This window comes from Lissotriton helveticus, chromosome 3_1 (genome assembly GCF_964261635.1).
Source record: "Lissotriton helveticus chromosome 3_1, aLisHel1.1, whole genome shotgun sequence".
In the NCBI taxonomy this organism is placed as follows: Eukaryota; Metazoa; Chordata; class Amphibia; order Caudata; family Salamandridae; genus Lissotriton; species Lissotriton helveticus.
The window spans coordinates 95,686,853-95,710,450 of NC_136061.1; positions in this window are offsets into that span (position 1 = coordinate 95,686,853).

Here is a 23,598-nt window from a genome sequence, read left to right on the forward strand (position 1 = left end):
TGGAGCTAGCAGGACTGGAGCACAACTTGAGTAGGGAGGCTGGAAACAAGCAGAAGCTGGGGCAGAGCAGACTGGAGGAGGAACTGGAGCAAAGAATCTAACAGCAGGAACAAGCAGTAGGAAGTGCTAAGCACTAATACTCTCACCAGAAGCTCTCCATATAGAAGAGGAACCAAATGACACAGAGGGACTGGTCTTAGAAAGGAAGAAACTTGACACACAGCTGTCCTTTTTGCTGGTACAGAACCAGAACATTTCCCAATGTTTGTGGTAATGGATTTGACGTCCGTCAATGTGTAGGACTGGAGTTTAAAATGCATTTCCTTTCCATAGTGTTTTGTGTGACTAGAGTTAGAAAAGCAACTTACTTTCACCTTCCTGATTCGCACACTTTGGGGCTCATTAGGATGGCGCACGGATTCAAGTCTGTCCGCCATCCTTGCGTAAACGGGGACCATCCACCATGCATGCGGCGGTCCCACACACCCAATCAGGATGCGTCTGCCACCATGGCGGTCGGATCTTGATATTTAACATTGCTGCAGGTGCTGCTGAGAGCAGCACCTGCTGCAATGCTGAAACTGAATTGAAGAAAGGGTGGGTGACCCAATAAACCCTTGCGGGCTTGGGCAAATGACGTACATTTTGCATAATAAGAAAATAATAACTTTTTTGATAAAAAAAGGTCTCCCGTGTCACTGTTCTCTTTTTAATAACTGTGTGTTATTATTACTCCTTGTCCTTGAGGTATAACCAATCAAAACTGCTACCAGATACCAATTAAATTGGGTCGATTTTCCAAGTGATAATCAAATTCAATTTCTGTAAATTGTTTTCAAGTAAATTCCCTTGCCGGCAATGCTAAAACAGCATGTTGTGAATTTCACAGCACTATGTGGCAGGCATCATGCGCTGCCTAGTAAGCAAGACGGGTATGAAGTTCCTCTGTCTTAAAAGGCTGGGGACCGGGTAAAGGACAGAGTGTAGTGTAGTGTAGTGAGACCACTATGTGTATGCAATGAAGGGGGATTTCCCTTGTCGGAACTAGGGCTCTCACACACCCAGCAAGCTAGGTGTAATGCTTCATCATATGAGCCTGCCCCTCGTCAGGTCAGCGCTGCAATACCTGACGGGCACCCAAACTGGGGCTCTTTGTTGGGGATCTTTTGTTCCTGCCGGTAGGTGCAGTGGGGGTGAGGGCCTAGTGTGTGTAGATGTGAGGCATAGTGAATGTAAAATAGGTCAGTTAGTCCTAAAAAACCTTACTGAAAAGGTAAACTGCCTAGCATAAAACAGTGAGAGGGGCACAGGACAAGTAATAATGTGTCTAGTAGTGTATGCTCAGTTCTCCAGTGTTCGACATGTTTCGTGCCATTGTAGTCCTATAGATCAGTGCACTTCCTCAGGATCAAGTAAAACGCTATCTACACTACAGAGGTAAGTAAAATTCTACATACCCAAAACACAGGTGGTTGACCTACAGATGAAGTAAAGAAAAGAAAAGAACATATTGGCATGTAAATTGCTTTATATGTGCAGGCATACTGAGTCCTAATTACCCAACCAGACTATAGTGCTATTTAATAGGATACACAAATCGTGGGCCATCCAGTGCGCGTTTGATGTAGTCCCTGAATCACACTGTGTGGGACAGTGAACTAGAAAAGGTTCTATCAGTATCAAGTGCCTTATGTGATTTACTATGTGAAGGAATTGTACACGTAAAACAAAGATGATGACTTTGTTTGTTCCTCTTATGGTCTGAAGAGTAACTCATTTTAGCTGAAGTGTAATCATCCCTAAGGTAGGGATATATATTTTCTTTAGAGAATTTCTGAATATCTTTCTGAAGTTTGTTTATTTTCTGCTTCATGAGATATTCTTTATTGTCCGAAATTTCTGCGTTGATTTCCACAAGTACATTTTTATAGGCTGTAATCTGGATAGTTGTTGTAAGGGCCCCTTCAGCTATCTGGATTCTCACTAGGAGAGCATTTGCCAACCTTCTAGCTGTGTTGATAATCAATACCAACCAGTCCCTAGTGCACTTCCAAGCAACCAGGGACCATTCTTTTGTGAAGGTGGCCTCATCCAGGAATAGTCTAGGGTAGTTGTTAATGATCAAACCTGATGGAGCGATATTGGCTGTTAGGTATTCCGCCATGAGTGCGCTGTGGAGCGTGATCTTAAGCCACTCTCTTTTTAATGTGGTCAATGTGTCCAGTCGTCAGATTTGGAACCAGATGCTGCACTGCCATCAATGCCCAAGAGGGATGGTGTTCTGTCTAAAATGTCAGTGACTGCATCATCGCCAAAGCTCAATCCTTGAGCTTGATCCATTGTTCCTCAAAGATGTAGAGAAAACAAAGTCAGGCCAGTCTTGATCACAAGGTGATCTGCTGGCAACCTAGTGTAATGTCCCACGGGAATGACCCGTGCTCGATCTATTCAACAAAAGGAGGGACTAAGGGGCGTGTTTACCGAGGTCCAGCGTACATACCCCACAAGGAATAGTAAGCAAGACAGGTACGAAGTTCCTCTGTCTTAAAAGGCTGGGGACCGGGTGAAGGACAGAGTGTAGTGTGTCAGAGGAGACCACTATGTGTATACAAGGAAGGGGGATTCCCCTTGTCGGAACTAGGGCTCTCACACACCCAGCAAGCTTGGTGTCATGCTTCATTATATGAGCCTGCCCCTCGTCAGGTCGGCGCTGCAATACCTGACAGGGCTCTTTGTCGGGGATCTTTTGTTCCTGCCAGTATGTTCAGTGGGGGTGAGGGGCCTAGTCTGTGTAGCTGTGAGGTAATGTGAATGTAAAATAGCTCAGTTAGTCCTAAAAAAACATAGAGAAGGTAAATTGCCTAGTATAAAAGAGTGAGAGGGGCACATGACTAGTAATAATGTGTCTAGTGGTGTATGCCCAGCTCTCCAGTGATCAACATGTTTAGTGTCATTGTAGTACTATAGATCAGGGCACTTCCTCAGGATCAAGTAAAACGCTATCTACACTACAGAGGTAAGAAAAATTCTACATACCCAAAACACAGGTGGTTGACCTACAGATGAAGTAAAGAAAAGAAAAGAACATATTGGCATGTAAATTGCTTTATATGTGCAGGCATACTGAGTCCTAATTACCCAACCAGACTATAGTGCTATTTAATAGGATACACAAATCGTGGGCCATCCAGTGCGCGTTTGATGTAGTCCCTGAATCACACTGTGTGGGACAGTGAACTAGAAAAGGTTCTATCAGTATCAAGTGCCTTATGTGATTTACTATGTGAAGGAATTGTACACGTAAAACAAAGATGATGACTTTGTTTGTTCCTCTTATGGTCTGAAGAGTAACTCATTTTAGCTGAAGTGTAATCATCCCTAAGGTAGGGATATATATTTTCTTTAGAGAATTTCTGAATATCTTTCTGAAGTTTGTTTATTTTCTGCTTCATGAGATATTCTTTATTGTCCGAAATTTCTGCGTTGATTTCCACAAGTACATTTTTATAGGCTGTAATCTGGATAGTTGTTGTAAGGGCCCCTTCAGCTATCTGGATTCTCACTAGGAGAGCATTTGCCAACCTTCTAGCTGTGTTGATAATCAATACCAACCAGTCCCTAGTGCACTTCCAAGCAACCAGGGACCATTCTTTTGTGAAGGTGGCCTCATCCAGGAATAGTCTAGGGTAGTTGTTAATGATCAAACCTGATGGAGCGATATTGGCTGTTAGGTATTCCGCCATGAGTGCGCTGTGGAGCGTGATCTTAAGCCACTCTCTTTTTAATGTGGTCAATGTGTCCAGTCGTCAGATTTGGAACCAGATGCTGCACTGCCATCAATGCCCAAGAGGGATGGTGTTCTGTCTAAAATGTCAGTGACTGCATCATCGCCAAAGCTCAATCCTTGAGCTTGATCCATTGTTCCTCAAAGATGTAGAGAAAACAAAGTCAGGCCAGTCTTGATCACAAGGTGATCTGCTGGCAACCTAGTGTAATGTCCCACGGGAATGACCCGTGCTCGATCTATTCAACAAAAGGAGGGACTAAGGGGCGTGTTTACCGAGGTCCAGCGTACATACCCCACAAGGAATAGTAAGCAAGACAGGTACGAAGTTCCTCTGTCTTAAAAGGCTGGGGACCGGGTGAAGGACAGAGTGTAGTGTGTCAGAGGAGACCACTATGTGTATACAAGGAAGGGGGATTCCCCTTGTCGGAACTAGGGCTCTCACACACCCAGCAAGCTTGGTGTCATGCTTCATTATATGAGCCTGCCCCTCGTCAGGTCGGCGCTGCAATACCTGACAGGGCTCTTTGTCGGGGATCTTTTGTTCCTGCCAGTATGTTCAGTGGGGGTGAGGGGCCTAGTCTGTGTAGCTGTGAGGTAATGTGAATGTAAAATAGCTCAGTTAGTCCTAAAAAAACATAGAGAAGGTAAATTGCCTAGTATAAAAGAGTGAGAGGGGCACATGACTAGTAATAATGTGTCTAGTGGTGTATGCCCAGCTCTCCAGTGATCAACATGTTTAGTGTCATTGTAGTACTATAGATCAGGGCACTTCCTCAGGATCAAGTAAAACGCTATCTACACTACAGAGGTAAGAAAAATTCTACATACCCAAAACACAGGTGGTTGACCTACAGATGAAGTAAAGAAAAGAAAAGAAAAGACCATATTGGCATTTAAATTGCTTGATATGTGCAGGCATACTGAGTCCTAATTACCCAACCAGACTATAGTGCTATTTAATAGTCCACACAAATCATGGGCCATCCAGTGCGCACTTGATGTAGTCACTGAACCACACTGTGTGGGACAGTGAACTAGAAAAGGTTCTATCAGTATCAAGTGCCTTATGTGATTTACTATGGCAAGGAATTATACAAGTAAAATTAGGATGACGGCATCTATGGTGATGCAGACGTCACAATAATCACGCGACTCACCTAGTCTGTAAGTAAGATGTACTTGCAACAGTGAGTCGACGGCATAAAAAGGACACCAATTGGGTCCTAGGGAAAGGATGAAAATGCATTAAGAGGATACAAAAACGGCCAAGGATTCACAGACTGCTGGTGTATGCAGATCTCAACCAGCAGTCCGGTGGGCAAAGTACCAGATGGGTGTGGGCACAACCTGTTGCTCGCCAGTACACAAGAACCTCTAGAGGACACTGCACTTCTAGCTGCTTCAACACCCTCCACATCCTTCACAATACTTTCAAATGGATCCCCCTGAGTCAAGGAAGACTGTCACCCACGCACTCATCACCAGCAGACTGGACTACGGAAACGCACTCTACGGAAGCATCAACAAGTCCCTACTCCACAAACTCCGAACAATACAGAACACTGCTGTCAGACTCGTCCTTGGCATGCAGCGGCACTAACACATCAGCCAACACCTATGTTTACTCCAGTGGCTTCCTGTGGAAAAAAGAGTCACCTCCAAAATCCTCACTCACGCCAACAAATGTCTACACAGCAACGGAGCCAAATCAACTTCCATATACCCAAAAGAAAACTCCGATCTGCCATCCTCGCACTAGCAGACACCCCACGGATCTATAGAGCCAGAGCAGGCGGAAGATCCTACTCTCACATTGCAGCCAAGACCTGGAACGCGCTACCGGTAGACATCAGACGCGCCCCCCTCCCTGAACACCTTCAGGAAGACTCTCAAGACCTGCCTCTTCGGCTAAACAGATCTGGGGACCCGTCCCCCCCTTTAGTACCTTGAGATTCTCATGGGTGAGTAGTGCACTTACAATTCCCCTGATTAATTGATTGATCCTCACGCCTCTCGCTGAACAACCCTCATATTATTCCTTCAAATGACACACACACAAATTGGTAAAGAATTCCAACTACACATAGAAAATAACACTGCAATATAAGAAAACAAGACATGAAAGTACCAAACCCCAACAGCACTGCAAGGGATTGGTAAGGATCAATACAAAATCCCTGTTACATAACATAATGTAACAAAACATATGATATGACATATCATAACATATTGCAACATAACATGGCACATAACATGAAAATCCTATGTAACATAAATTAACATAACAGCATGACATCACTCCCCCAGTACAGAAAAGAGCTGGAAGAAACAAATCATCACACCCCTTGGACAGATCAAATTATAATCCAAATCTAAGAATTCACAGGAAAACTCTCAGTTCAGCCAAAATCTGTCTCCTGACTTGTTTTGCCATTTATCATTTGGTCTTCAGCTAGTTTCCTCTGTATAAATATTGATACATTGTGTTTTTCATAGTGGAAGTCTCCCAAAATATTGTGTTTTAAATATTGTCCTACAAAAATATTGTAGCAAAAATATCAACTAGAACAAAATCATGAGCTTAAATATATTTATAGAAGTAGATCTTTAATATTTTAAACTCATATATATTTACATTGAAATCCTATATTTTTTCAAGATACATATATGTAGTGTTTATAATAGTAAATCTACACTCACCTATTCATACATGCCATAAGAAATCTGCCTTTTCTGTGTGGTCACCCTGAAGTTTCCTCCTGTTATTGGCACCTATATGGCTTTCAAACTCTGTGCACTTTACCCCTGCTTACCAGTAGTGAAGTGATTGTGCACCCCATTAAACACGTTTAAATTGGTGTACTTCTTATTGGTATATTTATCTTACCTATAAGTCTCTAGTATATGGTTCAATGTGTACCCAGGGTGTGTAAGTTAAATGCCACTAGTGAACAGCAGCAATTACTGTGCCATCACTGCAGTGTAAACATGTCTTCAGGCCTACCATTGTAGCCTGACCAGAGCTATGTAAAAACTGTCATTCGACCTGGCAAGAAACACCCTTTTGACAAGATGAAAGCTTTGTAACCCATGAGGCAAGGTGCGTGGTATTTAAAAAGAATACGCAGACATTTAAATTTAACATGCCCTTACAGTTACTAGCACCCAAAAGCTATTTTCACTGTATGAAGGCTGGCTGGCCTATAGAAATAAGAATAGTGCAGATGTAAATGTCAATACTGTATCTCAGGGATGGGACAAGCTAGAAGGGTAATTGAACCTTTATTTTTAATAGTTATTAAAGATATATTTCAATGGCGAAGTCAGATGTTTAATAAATATTAAGGAAAAGTTACTTTTAGAAAGTTACCTTTTCTCTACCTGAAGCTCCTGGAGGATACCATATATCAATTGTCCAGCTTCCCCCAGCCTGTACTTGGCATGAATAAGGTATGAATGAAGTGTGAAATTCCACCCAGGAGCTACATGCTAGGTTACTGTGATTGACAGGACGATGGGCAGGGTTGACTCCCTTGAGCTTAGCAGAAGGGTGGGGCTATGAGCATCTTTTTTATGTAACAGTGTCAAATTCTGCTAGACAGGTACGTTAGCTCACACATAATACTTGGGGAACAAATTGGCAAGACATGTGTTGTGGATCTACTGTCTCATTCTTTAAGGACCTTGGTTTTTCCTACCAAACATCTGTCTCTGTGTTTTACATATTACCCTTGAGACACACTTGAAAAGAAGGGAACAGGGTGCCAATACAGTTCTTGTGTATCCACTGTCTGCTTGCTGAAGAATCCTGCTTTGTCCTTCCAGACTCTTGCATCTGGGTTAATTGTGGGTAGAGTGGCTGCCTCCAGTTGGATTTTGGCGTTAGATGTGGGAGGACACTGGGTTTGCCATAGCCCACTCATCACACACCCACAGCCGTCAGAGCCCAAGTTGAGTATGGCCAAAGACTTGCCATCTTGAAAATGGCCAAAGTGGGTATGATTGATCCTAGGAACTATTACCCTATTAGTAAGGGCGTGCCCACAAGTTATTTCCACACACTATCTTGTGCCAGATATCAATATGGCATTTCCAGGCACCCACATAAGAACACAGACAGCAGGCCTAGTCCTCTGGAAGAACAGAAGAGGACTGGACATGCTGTGTGTGACCTAAAAGGAGCCCTGAAGGACTGCACCTGCTCTCTTTTGTACCTGGAAAAAGAAGTGTACTCCAAGGGGCATAAGGCTGATGGCCTGTTTAAACTACAGGGATACAAATGCCTTTCCTGCAACTCCCCAGCTGACCAGTGGCAACTGGACCTGCACTGGACACTGCTGTTGGCCTCAGCCTGTCATTCTGTGAGTCTCTAAGTGCCTCCCCTGAGGTACTGAGGGCTGTAGAAGTGTACTCCTGTGGTGGATTGGAACTTAAAGTACTTAGGGCCTGATTTATATTTTGGTATGCTGCCCGCCACTAGGCCATGAGGAAGAAGCAAATTACTCTGTCCCCATGATTGAGAAGCCAACCACCTAATTATAAATGACCTCCAAGCAGGCCGTCATTTATAAAGGCATTGTCAGGAACAGCCGTCATGGAGGTACCTGTCAGTGCATTTTACTGTTTACTGTTTGATGCTGGGCTGTGTCAGAAAGTTTTTGAAAAGAAAAAAAGCAATGCTCCCCAGCCATGGTAGACATCTCCCATGGTGAGGGAAGCATTAGAATTGTTTTACTGTTCTTTGCTACCAGGTTTTACTAAATATTTACTCCATGATATTTCTATAGTAATATATTTTTGTACACAACATTCTGACATACGACTTATCATAGTACCTTGCTGCCACTTATGTGGCATATGTTCTGTTAGCTTTGCCCTGTTAAGGCATGAATCTCTATCTGTCTATGCATGAGAACAGTGCCCCCCCCGGAGAATATAGGGGCATATTAGCAAGAACCTCATTAAAATTATCGCTGTTTTAATGGCAGGAAACTGCCGCTAAAACGGTGATAATCGGCTTGCTAATATGCATGATAGAATTCCAATAGAAGCCCAGCTTAGATGTCCTGCACATCTTACCTGGGCTTCAATTGGGATTCTATAACGCATATAGCAAGCCCATTATCGCCATTTTAGCGGCAGTTTCCTGCCGCTAAAACAGCGATAATTTTAACGAGGTTCTTGCTAATATGCCCCATATTTTCTGTAAATGATCTTCCCAAGCCCCCTCTTCCACTACACAATTCATTGGGACAACCGAAGATTCTGTCGCTAATTGTATTAGCTTCCAGAACTGACGTATATTCTTAGATTCTATTGCCTCCAATAGTTTTCGCCAGCATGTTTCTTTGTGGGCCCTTTTAGCATTATGGAGTAGTGAGGTATATTCTCTCTTTATTTTGGCGAGATTTTCAGCCCTAGCCTGGTCACATTTTTTGTGTAAACTACACTGTTCTCTCCTTAATTCTCTTTTCTTGTTTAAGCAATCTATATTAAACCAATTTCCTTGTTTAACCTGTGTCTTTTCTTTGTGCTTGGGTGCCCTTGCATCTGTTCTTAATTCAACACTTATGCATTTAACTACTTCGATTCATTTTTTCAACATACCATGATAAATTTTGGCTGCTCACACATCCTAACTTAACATTTTGTTGCAGTCTAGTTAATCTTTCTATAAATACGTTGGATAACCGAGGAGCTATCCGCTTCAGGTAATCCATCTCTTTAAAATACCTTTATCGCAAGCTTACTGAGGGGATATTACCAGCTCTAGTTTTATTAATTTATGGTCACTACATTCCGTAGGACTAACCCTTAAATCTTTTACCAGTCCAAAATTCCATGCCAGCATAAAAACGTAGTCCATAGGGCAATTTTGAGTCCCATATTTAAAGGTTTTCTTTGCCGGGCAATCTTGGACTAACCTGCCATTTAAGCAGAATATACTTTTTATCGCTAAGTAATATCCCAGCTTAGCCGCATCAGTCGGTATTATGCTTTCAGAAAACTTTGCTTTTGCTATATCATATGACTCCAAAATGTCTGTGTACCAAAGATCTAACAATGTTGGGTTTAAATTATGGTTAAACTCTGCCACCAGCAAAGTTAAATCTGTCCCATACTTATTACAAAATGAATCCAAATCATTCTTAAAATGTATCAATTCAACCCCACATTCTTCCTGTGAGCCCCATTGCATATAAACATTTACACATCCACTTGTTATTCTGTTCTGGTCAGGCCCTAGCACCTAGACAAAACATACCAATGCAGCTGTTTTTTTCTGGAATACTCGTACTTTGATATTATGGGGTTGCATGTTTAGGTAACACACACTTGGAGAGAGACCTTTCCAGGGTGAAGAGCAACACACACCTGTGATGTAGAAATACGATCTATGGCTGGAGGTATGGGGTCTGCTGACAAAGCCCAGAGATCTTCTATTATATAATAATATAACCTGACCTAGGGGAGGGAGTATAGGCACTGTAGTCCTTTCTCTATAATCTTTGTAGAATGATGTCTCCCTTTATGATATATGGCCTTATTGCAATGCTAATTACATTGGTATAATGCATTTTTCTACTTGTTGTGGCACGTATACTGCATTTTAGAGCACGTTAGTTAAAATAAAATTTTCAAACTATCTACGTGTCTCTGTCAGAACCTATTGTGGACAAGTACGAGAATGTGAGCGAAAAGGTGTGTCTTCTTTCCGCGATTCCTGAAAGATCCGTGAGTGTTGTGCTCTGGGTTCTCTAATCATTTGTTTCTCGTTTGTGAGTAGGGGAGCGAGTGAGACACTCACTATAGCTAGTTGGTCCTGGACTTGTGGGCACTAAGGTGGTAGGAAAGCAGAGCCCCTATTCACCGAGGTCCCCTTAGTCCTGCGCATAGTTCTGTGTACGTGCAGAATCCCTGCAACAGTATGGATGAGCGGATTGATAAAAGGAGGATAAAATAATGGATGAGTGGATGAAAAAGAATTTATGGATGGATAAAAGGTTGAACAAATGGTTGGAAATATAAGTGGAAGAATGGACAAAAACTGTAATGATGACACAGTGGATAGATAGAATGGAAGGTTGGATAGATGGAAATATGAGAAGATGGATGAATGAAAGGCTTAAAGGCTGAAGAGATAAATGTACGACGAAGGGAGGAAGGGACCACTTATAGGGTGGTAGGGCGGATTCACTTCATTCACTTGATGACATTTGAGGTATATATTAGAGAGATTGGGGTATTTCAATTTTCTGGCTACTCCTTTGTCTACAGCTGCCTATTGGATGAATCAGCATCCATTTGCAACTTGCCAACAAAACTTTGCACAAGGGTGAATGATAAACTATTATGCAGGGTTGTGAAATGGGCAATAGAACACAGACAGTGTAACAGGATATTGTTTCGCATGGTTTGTGCTGTGGAGCTCTGACACTGCACTAGCTGCTATGACATGACACTGCACCAGCTGCTATGACATGACATACATGCCAAATGAAACTGCTATGGAGAACTGAAACCTAATCTAAAGATAAACAACCAACGTCTCAAATTGCTCAATATTGGACATGGGCAGCTTTATCTGAACACATCCAGGGATGCTTGTGGGATTGTAGTGTAGTTCCTATCTTCCCAATAGGCTCTGCGCATTGGAATAATACCTACAGCAGTAAAGGGCTAGGCCAGACGTTAACTAGGCCTACTACTGTCGATACTAGACTTAAGTTTTGGGTTTGCCAGCGTAGCTCAGAGTTCGCTAGAAACTTTCTCGAATGTTCAAGGAGGAATTAACTTCCCTGATTAGACAAGAAGGGATTTAGTTTCTGACAACCATAGAACATGACAACTTTGCTCTCCCCTAATCAAGAGTCAATCTCGAGAGTCGTGTGAACAAAAGGCAATTTATTTTACTCAGTCAGTACGTGCATTCTTAGTCTCATCAGAATGTAGAGAAAAGGAAGAGACGGGCGTGTTCAATAAAAGATGTTATTTATTGATCAGTCTCTTTTCTCATACAAGAGAAATGGATCGATATTATTGCAATACTTATAGCTAAGTAAAGTGCATACATTAAAAGCAATAGTTTAAAGTAATACTGTAAAAACATTGATATGGTTTCTAAGCCATAAGATGTTTAAAATGAATAAAATATATTTACATACACATATACATTTGACTAAACGTACTCAACTGGTGTTTCTAAATACGCCTACCCCGTGTACCTGACCTAAGCCTAATACGTGGGCGGGAATAGAAAGTTACAGTTTAAGTTAAGTTTGTTTTTGCCAAGTGAATAACTAAAGAATTCTCTGTGAGGGGTTATTCAGTTCTGTACCTGGAATTTAGGATGAATGAGGAATGGTATCTCTCTCTCTGGTCTCGATATTCCAGGCGGCCTGCGAGGGCTGCCCAGAAACGCCGGGGCTGGATTTCTCGGCAGGAGAAAGCAGCGCGTCTCTTAGCGCGTCAGGAAGGCGGGGCTGCTGCCAGCGGGGTCTGCTCTGCTCTCGGCTTCGGCAAGTATGGCTGCTCCGTCTCGTCACCACGCGTGTGTTTGCATATGGCAAGATCGGTAATATTTATACCTTTAAGGTGCCGAGATTGACGTAAGGATGGACATAGATACGTCAATAAAGATGTCATACGACTTGCTCGTTAGCACATTCTTTTACTAAAGTTCTCGGTGAAATCAAAACAATGGCCGCAGGGTTTTGCCCAGGTTGTCATAGGTTTGATTTGTTATGAGAACTCCGTATGCCTTATCAGGGGCTGGAGGAATATCGCTTGTCTAATTAGATCGCAAGCGTTATGACCTAATCAGATAACACGTTCCTGTGCCGTAGTGTGACTGCGTCAGATAACGGTATCTGCATCATGGGGGTTTTCTGCCTCATGGGCTGACTGCTAGTTAACTTGTTGGTTTGTTTAACTAGAATAGGGTCAGGAATAGGGGGATCGATTCAGAACCGATAGGAATACATGACACCCACTCCACGCTAACTATGGACATATTTACTAATCTAGTGTTATAATCTATGAGTAATGTCTCCTTGTGTATGTTCCTGCCATCTGGGTAATGTCCATTAGAATACTTCTAACTTAAAATACTCCTACTTGTCTGGACCAACTTACTACATCTAGGCATAGTATAACATAGTACAACATACTATAGAGTAGTGTGTATACCTTACCACCCCAAAATACATAAATGCATTTCGAAATTTTCAAATATACTGAAAAAAAGTTGCAGACATATATATATGGTATGCACTCAAGCTGTAGAAAAATGCCAAAGTAATTGCATTTGTATACATTATTGCTTATTTGGTATATGAGAATTACACATGAAATGGTTTCTGACAGAAAAAAGTTTCGAGACCATTCCATCACAGAATAAAATATCTTTATGAACATGCCAGCGGGCAGCTAATGTCTATAAGCTATCTAAAATTTAGAAACCTTAGTTCTCTAAGAATAGTTCTTACTTTAAGCAGAAGATAGTGTCCCGAAAAATATGCAAAAATATTTGGGGCTGCTGAAAAAACTGCTGTCCGTGAACTGGAGCGAAAATGTTCATGTGACTTTATTTTTAAAGTTGAAGGCCGAATTCAGGGAACGCCGTGTGCGAGCTTGCTCAAAAGTCTCTATTTCTGTTCGGATGAGAACATCATATCATTTAGGGTTTCGAAAAAACTGTCAACAGCTTCCTGGGAAAGTTCCACTAACTCGGAAATAGGTGTAATCATGCATTCTTGCGCATGATTGTCTCCATTGACATTCTGATTTGCATTACTGACAGAAGGTCGTACCTGTTCGATGCTGCTTTCATCTTGAACTTCACTACCCATCAATCGTAGTGGTGAAGCTTCCACGAATGCCGTCATCAGGATTGGTAGCCTTTGAGGGCAGCACAAAGCATGAACCTTAATCGGGCTCAACAATGTTTCTGCATCCATCGGCGCATCCGATTGTAGCGTCAGACAGGTGTCTAACACGCATTCTTCTCCGCATAGCAGACACCTCAATACAGGTAAAACACATCTTTGCCACATTGGTCGAAATGATAGAAACCAGGTCATGTTCAGGTCTCTAAGCCGGGAGAGTCCCAGGATTTTTGATATCCGGTCCCGGTATCCAATGGCTAGGATTGTTTCTTCCCTTGTCGCAAGAGTTTTGTCTGTGACATGGGTTGCCATAACGAAAAATAAGGACTAAGAATAGGATTCCTGCAATTAGTCCCAGGATCAGGGGAAGTCCGCCAAAAATCGAATGGACGAAATCTGGAAAAATACCCAGTATGGCTTTGAATGGTGTTAATGCCATCGAAAATACTGTCTTAAATACCTTTGAGACCCCATTGGTATCAGAAATATTTAAGATTTCATTTAGGATTTCCGCGAAATGTACGGGGGAATTAGTTGATAATAATGTATGTATCTCTGCAGTCGTCCTTGCGACTTGTAGATCATACGTTTCTTTTGATGACGAGAGCCTGGTAGGCGTCTGAAGAAGGACTGTTTTCATTCTGCTTAAAGTATCTATTCGAATAGAAGTAATTTTCAAATCGGGCCATGCCCTTGCCTCCCTGTCTGGAAAGGAGCTGGGGAACAATGAGCGTCCACAGCACTTGACCTTCGCAGTCGTAGTAACTAGATAAGGAGTCCCGGGCATAAGACTACAACATCTGCGGTCTACAATAAGAATGTAACTCCCATTATAGAGTCTTTGAAAGAATGGTTCTATTTCAGTTGCAGGTGCGCCTTGCTGGTGACATGAAAGGTTGTATGAATTCCCTTCACAGGCTCCATGCAAACTAATTCCGTTACACAGAAGCGTGCCGCTTAGTGACATCGCACAATTGTTGCCACTAAGAAACACTTTCTGGCCTTTATTACTGACACATGCATGTGAATAGGGCAGGTTCCATGTTGTTTTAAGGTACCCCTTTCCCAATTTCTCGTACATGCCAGCCTGTATATATTTTTGGCAGTATTGAAACCTGAAGGTTGAGATTGGAATATTTATGATTCCGTGTATTATCCATTCACTGACAGGTCGTTCTGACATTGTCATTGGTAATCTTTCTAGTTTTTCAATGCTCAAGATTGTATAATCAGCACCCTTTTGCGCCATACCGATTTGTCTATCAGTAAGGTTAAAGATTTGGAATAGTGACGTTGTGTTGATTAGACGCCAAGGCACATAGCCTGAACGCAGATTTTGTAACGTCCAGCCAAGCTGTACAATAGAACGCAATTGTGACTGACCATGTTGTAATAACAGTAAGTCTTGCGATAATATATCGATTGCTGAAGACACAATGCTGTCCAATGAAAACATTCTGGAGGACAGAGTCATGAACCCATTGTCCACTACAGAAAGTGATTTTTCCAAATTGATACGGTCAATTTCCCGTATTCTTTCTGCTGTTTCAATTTGATTAACCTTCCAGGCCTCATTGTATGCTGCATATACAGAGGCTGCTATGAAACGCTTTTGACGCTGTTTGCGTGGTCCCATTATGAAATCACGCAAGTCAGCACCATCAGTAAGTAAAGTTAGGTGTTGCTTAATTTCAGGCAGTGTGGAAGTTTGTAGCCATTGAAGGCATAATTTGCCCACACTGTAGGTGGTAATTATCCCTGGGTGATGTCTTTGGGGATATCTAGGGTCTGGCCTGGTCATTTTGAAACCCTGTGTTTTGTTCAGGAATCTGTCTTGACAGTTATTAGTATCTGTGGGCCAGATCAACCACTGTTTCCAATCAGGATGTGTTCTGTTTTGGTTTAATAAATGGTTTACGTCTATCTCTTCATCTTTAGAAGTGTTGCTAAACATTGTTGGCTTTGGAATAGACGGTTTATTTAAATCTTTGATTTTGGCTAGGCCAAGACAGGTGGTTTGTTGAACAGTGTCATTTAAAAATATCATTTGTTCTGGGATCATGCAGGCTCTAAACAAAGCTTCTATACCCTGTACTTGCCATTCTTTTGTACCCCAAACACTTTTCAATTCAACATTTTTGTCCCAATAATCAAAACCAAAAGTATTCATTTTTTCAAAGAATGAGTCTGAATATAACAATTTTGTGTTGGTTATCATGGTCTTGGTTCCTGTCTTGTTCGACAATTTAAAATAGAATGCTTCAGCATTACTTGTGTTAAAACCTGAAAAGTATGAATATTTGTCGTAAACGGTTCTTGAGCTCCCTTTTGGAGGTGTTGCACAGTGTTCCCATTGATTATAATTTAAAACATTTCTAGGTTGTGCAGATCTATGTAAAAAGTGGTTACCATAGTGGTTATAGCAATACATACTATCATAATTTGTAGAACCCTGCAAATAATTATGTTTGGTAAATTTAGCAGACATTACTAAATCAGACATCATATTATTAATGCTTTCGAAGTCCCAATCATCAGCAAATGAGTTTGGTTTCACAAAGTCACTCAAGGAGATCTTAATTTGGTGTGGATATTTCAGGATCTCGACCGGACCATAAATTTCATAGTCAGTGTTGTCCCATGCTACCCCACCTGGTATAGGATTGGCTGTGAAGTTGGCTGAAGAAAGTTCTCTTTTCTCGACGTGTGAAGATGTGTGTGGTTTGAGGATCAAGTTGATTTTCTGACTTGCTGTGTCCATTTTAGCATATTTTCCCTCAATGAAGCGTCCCAAAGTAAGTACCATGATGAGCCAAAGTATGAGGATAAATGCACCAAAACCCACCCAAAATTCAATCCATGGAGAAATTAGATATGTTTCTTTCAGTTGTTTCAAAAGTTCTTTAGCTTTATCTTTAAAGGTTTTTGATGATGGCTGTGTCTTTGATTCACTGAAGCCTTCAGAGGAATCATCGAAGTTTATGAAGTTGCCGGATGCAGTTCTGTCAATTGTTCCAATTGGTTCAGGATTTTTGTTTCTTGCATTGTCACTTGGTACTTCATTATAGATTGGTGTGTCTCTGCTAAATGTTTTTATTTGGGTTTTCAGAGGTCTGAGTTCTATTGCATTGTTGCATAGTCCTTGTTGTTCTTCTGTAGGCGTTTCGAATGTGATGAGCCTCTTCGTTAGGACCTCTGTACTGGTAGCAAACCTTGGTGTTCTGCTACTTATTGCGCGTCCACTTGGCCTACTGTTTGTTATCGGCCACATGTTGTGGTTTTACCAGGTCGATGGATACAACTCGGTTCTCCTTTTTACCAGCAAGTGGCGGTAGTACAACTGATCTTGTCCCGTTGACAGACAAGACAGGAACTGCTTTTCTGTAAGAAGGCCCAAATTCCTTCTTTACCGCGATCTTCTCCCTGACTAGATCCCCGACTTTTGGAATCCAGACAGGTCTTGCTGGGACAGGTGGTGGTTCTTCAGTGGTTGTTGGCTGTTGTTTCAACTTAATGTTGCTCAGGTCTTTTCTTGTTTTGTTTAAGTCCTGCAAAATAGCCAAACGGTCTTTGATATCAAAGGTTTTTTCTTTCACCACTGAAGTCTGACTATCAAGGTCAGAGATCAACATCCTAGTTCCAAATAATAATTCGTACGGACTGAATCCCTTCAGAGAATTTCTTGGCAAGTTATTTAGACTACGTTGGACACTTATTAGATGTTTGACCCACCCAGCTCCCGAACCTAATATCCTTTCTGCTATAGATTGCTTTATGCCTTGGTTTTTTCTTTACACCATCCCGTACCCTCAGGAAGGAAGTGAGAAGATTCCCGCTGGACTGTGCTCATTCGGCCATGTTTCCCCCCAGGCTGGTGGGCTTGAGTGAAAACAATGGTCGAACGTAGCATGCTCTTAGCATATATGCCATTTAGACTCGCAAATCTTTATATAACAGTCCGGACGTCAGCCGAGTGCTGGTGATTTACATTATAAGTGGAAACTAGCCTGTATATGTTAATCGCAAGCCATTCTTCTTACTGGTAATATTATCTGCCGTAATACGACGAGGTATCAAACTGTTTCTCTCCCCACTGCGATCTCTATTGCAGTTTGGGCAGCGTTTTACAAACATGGTGTGACGCAGGCTCATGCCTGGCCACCAGTACCGTGATTGTAATTCTTCCAGAGAATCTTTTAATTTAAGGTGTCTGAGACCCTCGCCCATGTGTGCGTCTGCAATTAACAAGTTTCTCCTGTCCATGTTTGGAATCACTCTATCCCCCACTCCAGGGATTCGAGCAAAAGGGACGGAGTTTGCATCGATTATGTATGTATAATTGAGTGGATAGTTGATCGGTAACGCTGAGCAGTCGCCTTTTGATGACGTTTTCACCGCCAGCACTGTTTCACCGTCAATGTGTTTTAATGTACGCTTTTTTCGAACTACGGGTGCCGATTTAGTGGCAGCCGCTGTGGCTGTTTCAGCCAATGAATTCCCTGCAACGTGAACACCATCACGCTGATGACTCAGTGAGTGTGTCACGTGAGTCTTTGGTAGTTCTTTTTTCAAAAGAGCTATTTGTTCCCAGAGCAGTTTCTGCTTTATTGGTGCATCTGTGTCATCTTTGTAACCGTTTTGAATCCATGTCTGCAAATCCTTGTTGTATGATTTGACGCAGTAATATGAATCTGACACTATAAGTGTCGGGAATTCGCGATCCGCATTATCTAGCGCCATTTTCAATGCTAATATTTCAGTCTGTTGTTCTGAATTAGTTTCTACTGAGTGTGATTTTGTTAATAGAGGTCTTAGTTTACCTCCGCGCCACACTTCTTTTGTATTTTCACATGTGGGGTTGTATGCCTGTTCTCCCCAAACGGAGGGTTGAGCATGTCCGTCTGTATAGATTACACAGGCGTAATGTCGTAAGGGCAGAATGTCGGATGGCAGAGGGTATGTTTCTTCATATTCTAGATTTTCCATTTCTTCTAGTTCTGGATCAAAGTAGTAGTATACTTTGTCAGTTGTGATTGAATTTACCCATTGTAACCATTCTGGATCCAATGTTGTTGTTGGTAAATTACACGGTGTTGTCAATGCCTCAAAGGCTGATTCAGCTGTTCTGACTGTGATATGTCTACCGTCAGATATGTCTTTTTCTCTAGCTATTGCGGTTTGAACTGCATGAACAATTTTTTCTTTGTTGCTGAATTTCTGTTCAGCTTCTGTGTACAAGTGTGATTTGAATGCAATTGGTACCTTTTCTCCCTCATTAGAGGTCAGGTATGTGAATCCGCATCTCCCTGGGATGACTCGAATCACAAGATTGCGTGTGTTATCACGTGTTTCTAATTTTGTTTTAATTAGCATGTCTGTTTGTAAGGATCTCAAAATTTCTGTGTGTATTTGAGTCCAACTGGATCTCTTAAAATCTGGTTTAATTAGATCATAAAGGGGTTTGACCCTTTCTGCGTAATTTGCAATGTATGTTCTTCCGAAATTTAGGAAGCCTAGAATTGACTGTAGGTTTTTTAGTGTTCTAGGTGCTTGGAGTACGGCACATTTCTCTAGGAAATTGTCAGCCAGGCTTTTGCCTTCGCTTGATAGTTCATATCCTAAGAACAGGACTGTCAGATGGGCAATTCTGGATTTTTTAAAGTTGAATTTGTAACCCTCTGCTGCGAACCCAAGTATTATGGTGTTCACTCTTTTCAAGTGAGTATCCAAGTCATCATCTGTTAAGTAAATGTCATCGACATAAGATAATGCTTCATCATCATATAGTTGTAGTAATTCTGTTACTCTCGCTGAGAATACCCCCGGGCTGTTCTTGTACCCCTGGGCTAACCGACAGAATTGCTTTTGAGTGCCATTTACTGAGAATGCAGTTAAATATCTGCTCTCTGGTGCTATGTTTTGACAAAAGAATCCATTGGAGATGTCCAAGGTTGTTTTGTATTTTTTGCGCACTATGTTATTCATTAGTGCAGCACTGTGTGAGTTTTGCACTGCAAAAGTTTTGCAACATGTGTTAAGGTGTCGGTAATCCAAAACTAGACGATATGAATTGTCTGGTTTGGAGACCGGAAACAAAGGATTGTTCATTTGTGAGGTGCAAGTTTCAATCACCCCCTGGTATTCTAGCTGATCTAGTATTTCATTTACCTGTTTTTTAGCTTCTTGCTTAATTGGGTACTGCCTTTGTGCAATAGGTTGTGATTTTAACTGGATTTTGTGAGGAGGAGAATCCTCATCCCATCCTACGTGATTTTTATATAAAGCAGGTGCTAGAGCCACTGCCCACTTTCTAGCAAGTGTGTATTTTTTATGAATTGGAATTTGATTTGAGAAGGCAGGCATAATTACTTCGTCGCCATGAGGGCACTCCCTGACAAACTCTGGTGGCCAGTCTTTTTCAGCTAGAAGGATATCATAGCCCTTGGAGAGATTATCCCAAAATAGTCCCCTTATTTTCCTAGTCTTATCTCCCTCTATACGTAATGTTATCTTGTATATCTTGTGAGGTTTGCTAAGCCTGGTGTCTGCAGTTTCCACTTGAAGATATTCATTCGTGTCCACTGTCTCCAGATGATTCATAAGGACTTTGCGAGCTATGCTCACTTCTGCTGCACTGTCTAGCATTGTCTGAGCCCACTCTCCGTTTTTCAGTTGTGTCCTCAGTATTCTCAGCATTGTTAACTACCTTGATACTGGCTACCTCCTTTTTTGGAAATTGTAATTTCTTTTTTAGTTGAGCAGGTTCCTTGTCTTTGGACTTGGCGTGCTCTTCTCTTTGTTCTGATCGTCCTCTTCTTCCCGATTTCTGCGAGGAATTCTGAAAAGATTGAGAGGGACGTGTATCAATGTCTTGATATCTATCAGGCTTTTTTATATTATCCCTATTTCTAAGGTTATATCTTTTCCCAGAGGGGTCACTCTGGGGTGACCTGTGTCTCTGGTTCGGAGATTTCTCCCTTCGCCTAGGAGACCTTCCTCGGGACTGGAATTTCTTTTCTTTTGGATTGGATTGTTTATTTCCATCCCAGTTCTTTTTTGGTGAATTATTATTAAAAAATATTTTTTCTGGACTTTCAGTCAGTTGCGGTCTTACTGGTATTCCACCTAAACTATCTCTACCTAGTTCCTCATAGGATTTTTCTATGATTCTGGCAATTTCAGCTGGTTGGTCTGCTATATCTGTCTCTTTTAACCTCTGGCGGATCGCCACGTTTGCTGCTTCACCTTTTATGTTGGCTAATAGTATAGCCGAGACCTGCTTGAAGTCTTTTAGTAATTTCATACCAAGAGTTAAAGCAGGTTCTGGACCGTATTCGTCTTGAATTTGTTTTAGCACATCTGGTATCACCGAAATGGATGGAACACCGTGTGTTTTTGTGTAGATGGAAGCAAAGACTGTACCCCAAGTGTCACAGTCCTCAATGTGTGGTGCGATTCCCATTGGAAGACAGATAGTCAGAATCCTGTGTTTTTCTAATGGGGTGGTGTCAGGAAACACCGCCTCTATTTGGGTAATTTTCTGTGCCAACCAGAATGGTATTTGTTCCCGTTTAGCCGGTACTTTAGCTAGGCAGGATTGGATGTTCTGTGGTGTAATTTTATTTGTGTTCCCCTGGTGAGGGGTCAGCTGTGGAAGTTTAATCGCTGGCTGAATTGTTGAAGTCCGCATCACATACTGGACTAATTGTCTATGAATTTTTATTAATTGTTTTAGTTGTACTAAAAGATCTGCTGCAGGCATTCTTTCGAAGTCTGGATGTGGTGTGTATCCGGCTAGTACCGGCCACGTTGCTCCTGGTCTACCTAAAGGACCGAGCCTGGTGATGTGATTATTATGTTTTAGGGCGCCATCAAATAAGAGCAAATGCTCTTGGAATTTGAGTGGTACTTCCACCTCCTCGAAAGGAGTGTACTCATTAGGAGGTTCCTCTATTTTGTAATAGTGGAAGTACTTTGTTACAGCATTAGCTGCTGGAAAATGTATCCATGAATAATATACCTCTGTCTGCCGATATTCGTGTGCCTCAATTACGAATATGACTGTGCCACCTCTAGGTGTCAGTCCATTTTCTATAAGTTTTAAGGTTATAGATTTCCTTTTGATGACCGGGATGAGTATTATCTCCGGGTCAGCGTCTTGTAGTGCAGTATCAGCTGCTGCGATTTCAGCTGCTAATCTAACTGCCTCTCTTTCTTCATCATTGTCTGAAATTTTACTGTCAGGATGGTTATTTTGTTTGTTTGCAGATCAGGTTTCTTATGGAAACAGAGATTAGATGCACAATATTTTGGAACTGTTTATCCTTCAACGTTGACTTAAACCAAGAACCATACATAGGAGTTCCCTCCTGCGAGGTCTGGCGGATATAACCTTTCACCCACTCCAGACGTCTTTGGAGTATTGTGGGAAAAGGGGTCTGAGTGAGAAAGCACGACTGAGTTACTCTAAATGTCTTACGTTAGTTTTATCGCCCTTTCCAAACACGTTGGGCGCCATGTAGTGTAGTTCCTATCTTCCCAATAGGCTCTGCGCATTGGAATAATACCTACAGCAGTAAAGGCCTAGGCCAGACGTTAACTAGGCCTACTACTGTCGATACTAGACTTAAGTTTTGGGTTTGCCAGCGTAGCTCAGAGTTCGCTAGAAACTTTCTCGAATGTTCAAGGAGGAATTAACTTCCCTGATTAGACAAGAAGGGATTTAGTTTCTGACAACCATAGAACATGACAACTTTGCTCTCCCCTAATCAAGAGTCAATCTCGAGAGTCATGTGAACAAAAGGCAATTTATTTTACTCAGTCAGTACGTGCATTCTTAGTCTCATCAGAATGTAGAGAAAAGGAAGAGACGGGCGTGTTCAATAAAAGATGTTATTTATTGATCAGTCTCTTTTCTCATACAAGAGAAATGGATCGATATTATTGCAATACTTATAGCTAAGTAAAGTGCATACATTAAAAGCAATAGTATAAAGTAATACTGTAAAAACATTGATATGGTTTCTAAGCCATAAGATGTTTAAAATGAATAAAATATATTTACATACACATATACATTTGACTAAACGTACTCAACTGGTGTTTCTAAATACGCCTACCCCGTGTACCTGACCTAAGCCTAATACGTGGGCGGGAATAGAAAGTTACAGTTTAAGTTAAGTTTGTTTTTGCCAAGTGAATAACTAAAGAATTCTCTGTGAGGGGTTATTCAGTTCTGTACCTGGAATTTAGGATGAATGAGGAATGGTATCTCTCTCTCTGGTCTCGATATTCCAGGCGGCCTGCGAGGGCTGCCCAGAAACGCCGGGGCTGGATTTCTCGGCAGGAGAAAGCAGCGCGTCTCTTAGCGCGTCAGGAAGGCGGGGCTGCTGCCAGCGGGGTCTGCTCTGCTCTCGGCTTCGACAAGTATGGCTGCTCCGTCTCGTCACCACGCGTGTGTTTGCATATGGCAAGATCGGTAATATTTATACCTTTAAGGTGCCGAGATTGACGTAAGGATGGACATAGATACGTCAATAAAGATGTCATACGACTTGCTCGTTAGCACATTCTTTTACTAAAGTTCTCGGTGAAATCAAAACAATGGCCGCAGGGTTTTGCCCAGGTTGTCATAGGTTTGATTTGTTATGAGAACTCCGTATGCCTTATCAGGGGCTGGAGGAATATCGCTTGTCTAATTAGATCGCAAGCGTTATGACCTAATCAGATAACACGTTCCTGTGCCGTAGTGTGACTGCGTCAGATAACGGTATCTGCATCATGGGGGTTTTCTGCCTCATGGGCTGACTGCTAGTTAACTTGTTGGTTTGTTTAACTAGAATAGGGTCAGGAATAGGGGGATCGATTCAGAACCGATAGGAATACATGACACCCACTCCACGCTAACTATGGACATATTTACTA